Source organism: Bubalus kerabau, chromosome 4 (assembly GCF_029407905.1).
Source record: "Bubalus kerabau isolate K-KA32 ecotype Philippines breed swamp buffalo chromosome 4, PCC_UOA_SB_1v2, whole genome shotgun sequence".
Lineage (NCBI taxonomy): Eukaryota > Metazoa > Chordata > Mammalia > Artiodactyla > Bovidae > Bubalus > Bubalus kerabau.
Window position 1 is genome coordinate 162,844,709 of NC_073627.1, and position 6,784 is coordinate 162,851,492.

General features: G+C 56.6%; 1 pseudogene; it reads left to right on the forward strand.

Annotated features, from left to right (window-relative positions):
• The first annotated feature begins 3,839 nt into the window (after positions 1-3,839).
• On the forward strand, positions 3,840-5,891 carry LOC129651740 (2-hydroxyacyl-CoA lyase 2-like; annotated as a pseudogene).
• The last annotated feature ends 893 nt before the right edge of the window (positions 5,892-6,784 follow it).

Here is a 6,784-nt window from a genome sequence, read left to right on the forward strand (position 1 = left end):
TGTTTCCCCAGCACCACCCAGCACTTCTGTGACAGCAGCTGGGGGTCCTGCAACTTAACTCAGTGTGGACACTGCCTATCTGGGGGTAGTTCCAGACCGCACAGGTTAAAGGCCCAGCCCTACAAGACCCTCCCCCGACTCCAGCCATCATTTGCAAGCCCAGATTGTCACCTGCGCTCTGACCCAGTGGCTACCTGTTCAGAGATTCTAATGACTTTGGGTTCTATTAATTTGTCGAATGGTCATGGAACTCAGAGAAACATGTTGCCTGGTAGATCACAGCCTTATTGTAAAACGTAATAAACTCAGGAACAGCAGATGGAGGGGGATACACAGGACAAGGTGTGTGTGGGGGAGGCACGGAACTTCACGCTCTCTGAGCCTCACTTTCCCCAAATTTGCATGTGTTCATCAACCCAGAAGCTATCCAGACTCTGGGGGTTTTTATGGAGGAGTCATCACACAAGCACAATTGATTAAATCACTGGCTGTTGGTGATTGCTTCAAGCAGAAGCCCTTCTGGCTTTCCCAGACATAGTGGGCGGGGGCAGGGGAGGGACCGAAAGTTTCAGTCGTCTAACCATGTGCTTAGTTACCCTGGCAAGCAGTGCCCCTCTTTGGAAAGGAGGCACTCTTCGTAATGTCACCTCATTCACCTAACAAGAGACACCTTGACTGTTCTCCCCACTTAGATAATTCCCAGAGTTTTAGGAGCCCTGTGCCAGGACCGGGGGACAAAGGCCAAAAATGTATTTCTTATTATTAATACAAATCACAAGCTCCCAGTGACCCCAAATGTCAGTGATGATTTGGTTCTGTAGCCTTAAAAGTTTTTCAGCGGTTGATTGGACCTTTTTTAAAAAAAACTTTGGGGCCACATCTCAAGGCATGCGGTGATCTTAGTTCCCCAACCAGGGATTGTACCCACACTCCCTGCATTGGAAGGCAGAGTGTTAACCGCTGGACCACCAGGGAAGTCCCTGATTGGGCCCTTTTTAGGTGAAACTGTTATCGTGGCATAAACTAAATTGTTCAAGATTTTGAAAAGCTGGAGCTGAGCATGAGCCATCTTCTTGTGGTGTCTTCAGATCATTACCGATTTTTCCATGGCCCCTGCAACCCCAAGCTTTCCCCTGAGATGAGTCAGGCCCCAGGAAGCCTGTTGCCTGCCCCTGCTCGAGACCAGAGTCTATTCAGGGGCCGCTGGGCACAGGCAGCGTGCGGGGTGTGTGCAGGTCCACACCAGCCCGATTAGCGGAGAGATGTCCGGGATGACTCGTTCCCAGGTGTGCTCTGATTCCAAGAAGTGAGAGGGTTTGGGGAACAAGATAGCCTCGGAGAGAGCCCAGCCACACGACCTTGCCCACTGTGAAACAAACTTGGGGCTTATGCGTGCTTCCCCAGGGAGAAAGAAATCCATGGGCTCCATTGGATCCTCAAACAATGACCCCCAAAAGATGAAGAGTCTTAAAGTGGGATTTCTCAGCCTTGGCGTTGTTGGCATTTAATATCTTGCAGCATTCATAAATGCAACTGAAAATGTCCCCAGATGTCACCAGTGTCCCCTGGACCCAAACATGAGGGCCGGCTCGACAGGCTGGACCAGGAGCAGGGATGAATGAAACGAAAGTTGCTCAGTCGTGTCTAACTCTTGGCGACCCAAAGGGCTACACAGTCAATGAAATTCTCCAGGCCAGAATACTGGAGTAGGTAGCCTTTCACTTCACCAGGGGATCTTCGCAACGCAGGGATCGAACCCAGGTCTCCTGCATTGCAGGCAGATTCTTTACCCGCTGAGCCCCAAGGGAGGCCCAAGGGAAGCCCAGGAGCAGGGGTAGGGGGATGCAAAAGGACAGTGAAGCAAGAGGAATGGGGGCAGATAAGCAAGTCTGCCCTCCTGAAATGTCTGCTGGCCCGGTCGTCTGCAGTTATGACTGGGCAGGGTGTGGAGGTCACAGGGGCTCAGAGGTCTGTGACCCCCTTTGCTCCCTCTGGGCCAGCAGGTGTGTGAGGCTGAGCCGCTCCGAGGCAACATGGGCTTCGAGCCCCACACAGATGGGGCCCCTGTGTGCAGCGTGAGCCTTTCTCCCGAGTCAGGAGATTTATTGTTGAGAAGACACCCCACGATGACCGGGGGAAGACTGGCCTGGATGAGGTAGCGGTCGATTGGTGGATCTTAGGGACACAGAACATTGAGTGTCCCAGGTGGGGCTTCTGATACCAACGACCACAAACTGGGGTGGCGGGAAGGCTTAAAACAATACTAATTGATTCTCTCCCAGTTCTGGGGGCCAGAAGTCTAAAGTCAAGGGTCAGCAGGACCGGGCCCCCCGACCTGGGCTCTGGAGGAGCATCACTCCCAACTCTTCCAGTTTCTGGGGCTCCAGGTGTTCCTGGGTTTGTGGCCACATCCCCCAACCTCTGCTTCCTCCTCACACGGCCTCCTTGTCTCTGTGTGCCTCTCCTCTTCTTATAAAGACACCCATCATCCTGCATAAGGCCCACCTAATCCACTGTAACCTTATCTAACTTGATTTCATCTGCAAAGACCCCATTTCCAAAAAAAGGCCCCCTGGCAAATATGGGGAGTTGGGATGTGGGTGTCTCTTTTGGAGGGCACCATTCACCCTGCCACAAAGCTGAGCCCTTACACACGAGCGGTTATCCCAGGAGTAGGGGGAGCTCACACGGGACCCCTCGAGTACAGCCATGGGTGGGGGAGACATGGTGCGTGGTTGGAGGGCTGAGCAGGGTAGGTGGTCTGTCGGGGACCAAGCCTTGGCCTGGCTGCCTCAGTGCAGGGTCCCCGGCTGTGCATGGAAGCCCCTGAGGTCATCAAGATGCAGGTTCTGACTTTTAGCAGGTCTAGGAGTGCCCCACAGTGCGCTTCTCACCTGCTCCCAGGGTGTATAAACTGATGACCCTGGTCCATGCTTAGAGGTGCAAGGAGCGTGCAGGCCTGTTTGCCAGGAGCTGTCGGAAACTTCCCCAAGGAAGCCCCCCCCACACTGTCCACGCAAGTCCCCAATCCCCTGTCCAGTGCCCCAGAGGTACCCCAGACAGAGACCTGTACACAACACTGGGTGCCCGGGCCAGGAACCCAGTGGAGGGGGAACTGGTGGGTCTGGAAGAAATGTGCTCATAACTTTGCGTATAGGACAGATGGAGGCTGAGCCTGGCTGACTGGCTGTGACCACAGGTGATCCACTTGCCCCCCCCCCCCCCACCCTCTGCCAGGCACTGTGGGCCCAGAGGAACTCAGCTTAAAAATTGCTTCCCCACCCACCCACAAGAGGGGCCCTCATTGTCAAATTAGGATCTGACACCTTGATCCAGAAGATGGCCCCGAAGTCAGTTTCATGCATGAAGGTCCAGGAGGGGTGTCATACCAGAGACCCCTGGGGGGCAGACAGGATGGAAATGGTGGGGAAAGGTCCTGGAGGCAGGCGGCCCAGGCCTGCGTTCTGCAGAAGCGCCTCTTCCGCCCATCCCTCACTGCTCTGTCCCTCCGATGGCGGTGGGGTTAGTGGCCAGGGTTCCCAGGAAACGGACAAGAGCAGCTTGTGGGGAATTCCTCTGGAGCCAGCGCCATTTCCTATGGATGAAGGGTTAAGTGCCACGGGGGTAGGAGGAGCATCCTGAAACGATCTGACCTTGACTCAGGGCCTGGGGTCCGGAGTCAGATTGAAGTCCAGGAACTCGCTGCAGCAGAGGGTTCGGCTTCAGGAGAAGGGGCACGCTGACTTGGGGGTGTAGTCGTGGGGTGGTCTCACCACTAGGACGAAGATTCGGGTCCTTGATATCAAAGAGAGGCGGGGCTTCCCGCCGACCCATTGAGAAGCAGGTGTCAGCTCATGGAGACCGCGGCAGCTGCCGCCCCAACTTGGGGCTGCTTCTCCTCTTTCCTGCTCCTGGCCTTTGGGACGCTAGTGGCCGCCTTGCTGGGCGCCGCTCACCGCCTGGGGCTCTTCTATCAGTTGATGCACAAGGTGGACACGGCAAGCATCCGGCATGGTGGGGAGAATGTGGCAGCCATGCCGAAGGCCCACGGTGTGTGCTTCCTTTTCACGCTGGTCGGCGGGCACATTTCGCCACTGCTGGTGGCCTGTGAGAAGTTGGGCATCCGCGTGGCGGACACCCGCCACGAAGTCACAGCTGTCTTTGCCGCTGATGCTGTAGCCCACCTGACCGGGACGGTGGGCGTGGCAGCAGTGACGGCCGGCCCCGGCCTCACCAACGCAGCGACTGCGGTGAAGAATGCTCGGTAGCCCAGTCCCCAGTCCTGCTCCTGGGTGGTGGGGCCAGCACCCTGCTGCCGAATCAGGGTGCACTCCAGGCAGTTGATCAGATAGCCCTGTTCAGGCCGCTCTGCAAGTTTTGTGCTTCTGTGTGGAGAGTGCGGGATATCATCCCCACCCTGAGCACCGCGATGGCCGCTGCACAGTCGGGCACCGCCGACCCGGTGTTTGTGGAACTGTCTCTGGATGTGCTGTACCCCTACTTCCTCGTTCAGAAGGAGATGGTGCCAGGTAAGCCGCCCAAGGGCCTCATGAGTCGAGCGGTCCACTGGTACTTAGCGAATTCCCTGGCCAACCTCTTTGCAGGAGCTTGGGAGCCTCAGCCTGAGGGGCCTCTGCCCCTGGACATTCCCCAGGCCTCCCCCCAGCAGGTTCAGCAATATGTGGAGATCTTGAGTCGGGCCAAAAGGCCCCTCATGCTAATTGGGAGCCAGGCCCTGCTGCCTTCGACATCCTCAGACAAACTTCGGGTTGCCGTGGAGACCCTGGGCATCCCTTGCTTCCTGGCGGGGATGGCACAGGGACTGCTGGGCCGCAGCCACCCCCTCCACTTCCGGCAGAACCACAGGGCCGCCCTGAAGGCAGACGTGGTTGTCCTGGCAGGAGCAGTGTGTGACTTCCGCCTGTTGTGGGCGTGTCCTCAGCTGCAGCAGCAAACTCATTGTTGTCAACCGTGACCGGAAGGAGATGCTGATCAACTCAGACATTTTCTGGAAGCCCCAAGAGGCTGTGCAGGGAGATGTGGGCTCCTCGTGGTGAAGCTGGTGGAGGGCCTCCAGGGTCGGATGTGGGCCTCAGACTGGGCAGAGGAGCTTCGGCAAACTGACCAACAGAAGGAGCAGAACTTTCGGGAGAAGGCAGTGATGCCTGTAGCCCAGCATCTTAACCCAGTGCGGGTCCTGCAGCTGGTGGAGGACACTCCGCCTGACAACTCCATCCTGGTGGTCGATGGCGGGGACTTTGTGGGCACAGCTGCCTACCTGGTGCAGCCCCGTGGGCCCTTGTGTTGGCTTGATCCTGGGGCCTTTGGGACTCTGGGGGTTGGTGCCGGATTTGCGCTTGGGGCCAAACTGTGTCGGCCGGATGCTGAGGTCTGGTGCCTGTTTGGGGATGGAGCGTTTGGCTATAGCCTAATCAAATTTGACACCTTCGTTGGACACAAGATCCCAGTGATGGCCTTCATAGGAAATGATGCTGGCTGGACCCAGATTTCCAGGGAGCAGGTGCCCTCTCTGGGCAGCAATGTGGCCTGTAGCCTGGCTTACACTGATTATCACAAGGCAGCCCAGGGACTGGGGGCCCAGGGCTTGCTGCTCTCACGCAAGAGTGAGGATCAGGTGGTCAGGGTGCGTGACGCCCAGCAGCGGTGCCAAGAGAGCCCCCCGGCTGTGGTCAGCATCCTCGTCGGGAGCACGGACTCCGGGATGGCTCCATTGCCATGTAGGGCCTCGTGGGTCAGTGCTCTTGGCTCTCTTCCCACCCCTGGACTGTGCCTAGCTGGCTTGGAGTTTCATCCTTGCCTGCCCTGGGCCTAAGCCATGAGGCCCAGTGACCCTGCAGTCTTCCCTGAGGACAGGGAGGGGCTGGAAGGAGTCAGAGCTAAGAGAGGCTCTGACAGCCCTGGGGAGTCCTTGGGCCTATTTGTGAGCTCACCTGTGTCCTTTCTGCCCTCCTCACTTGTTCAGTCGCTACGTCGTGTCCATCTCTTCGTGACTTCATGGACTGCAGCACGCCAGGCTCCTCCATCCCTCCACTAACTCCCATAGTTTGCTCAAATTCATGTCCATTAAGTCGGTGATGCTATCTAACCACCTCATCCTCTGCTGCCTTCTTCTCCTTTTGCCTTCCGTCTTTCCCAGCAACAGGGTCTTTTCCAATGAATTGGCTCTTTTGCATCAGGTGGCCCAAGTATTGCAGCTTCCTTTCTCACACACTGAATCAACCACGTCTGGTCCATGGGGGCCCAAGTACTCAAAAAAAAAAAAAAAAAAAAAAAGGAGCAGCTTGTGGGCCAACATGTTTCCTTGTAACTGAAACCCATCAGCATTTTTCAAGTGCAAACTCAAAGCCAGGGCATTTTTATGTCCACTGGTAATTGCCGAAAAGGCCACACAGGAAACTCCCAGCTGTGTACTGGGGCTGTGTACTGGGGGTGACCGAGGTCCACACCTCCCTGATGTTGAACTTGACTCCAGATTTGGCAGAATTGTTAAGGCCGCAGACACGTGAACCCTACATGGTCAGTTTACTTTCAAGCTGCAGTTCAGGGCTCGCCACGGCGCCCCAGGGCTGGCACGCTGTAGTTTCTCCTCATTCCTCCCCGGAGCTGGTGTGGGCCGTGGCGGTATCTGTTTCCCGTCTTCGTGGATATTGTTTTTTGAAAAGCAAGCGAGCAACTACCTGCTGGAGGATGGGAGCCGCCTCCACACCAGACTCCAGGATGGCTGGTCAGGCGGTGAGGATACCTGAGCTCCCAGGGAGGCTCA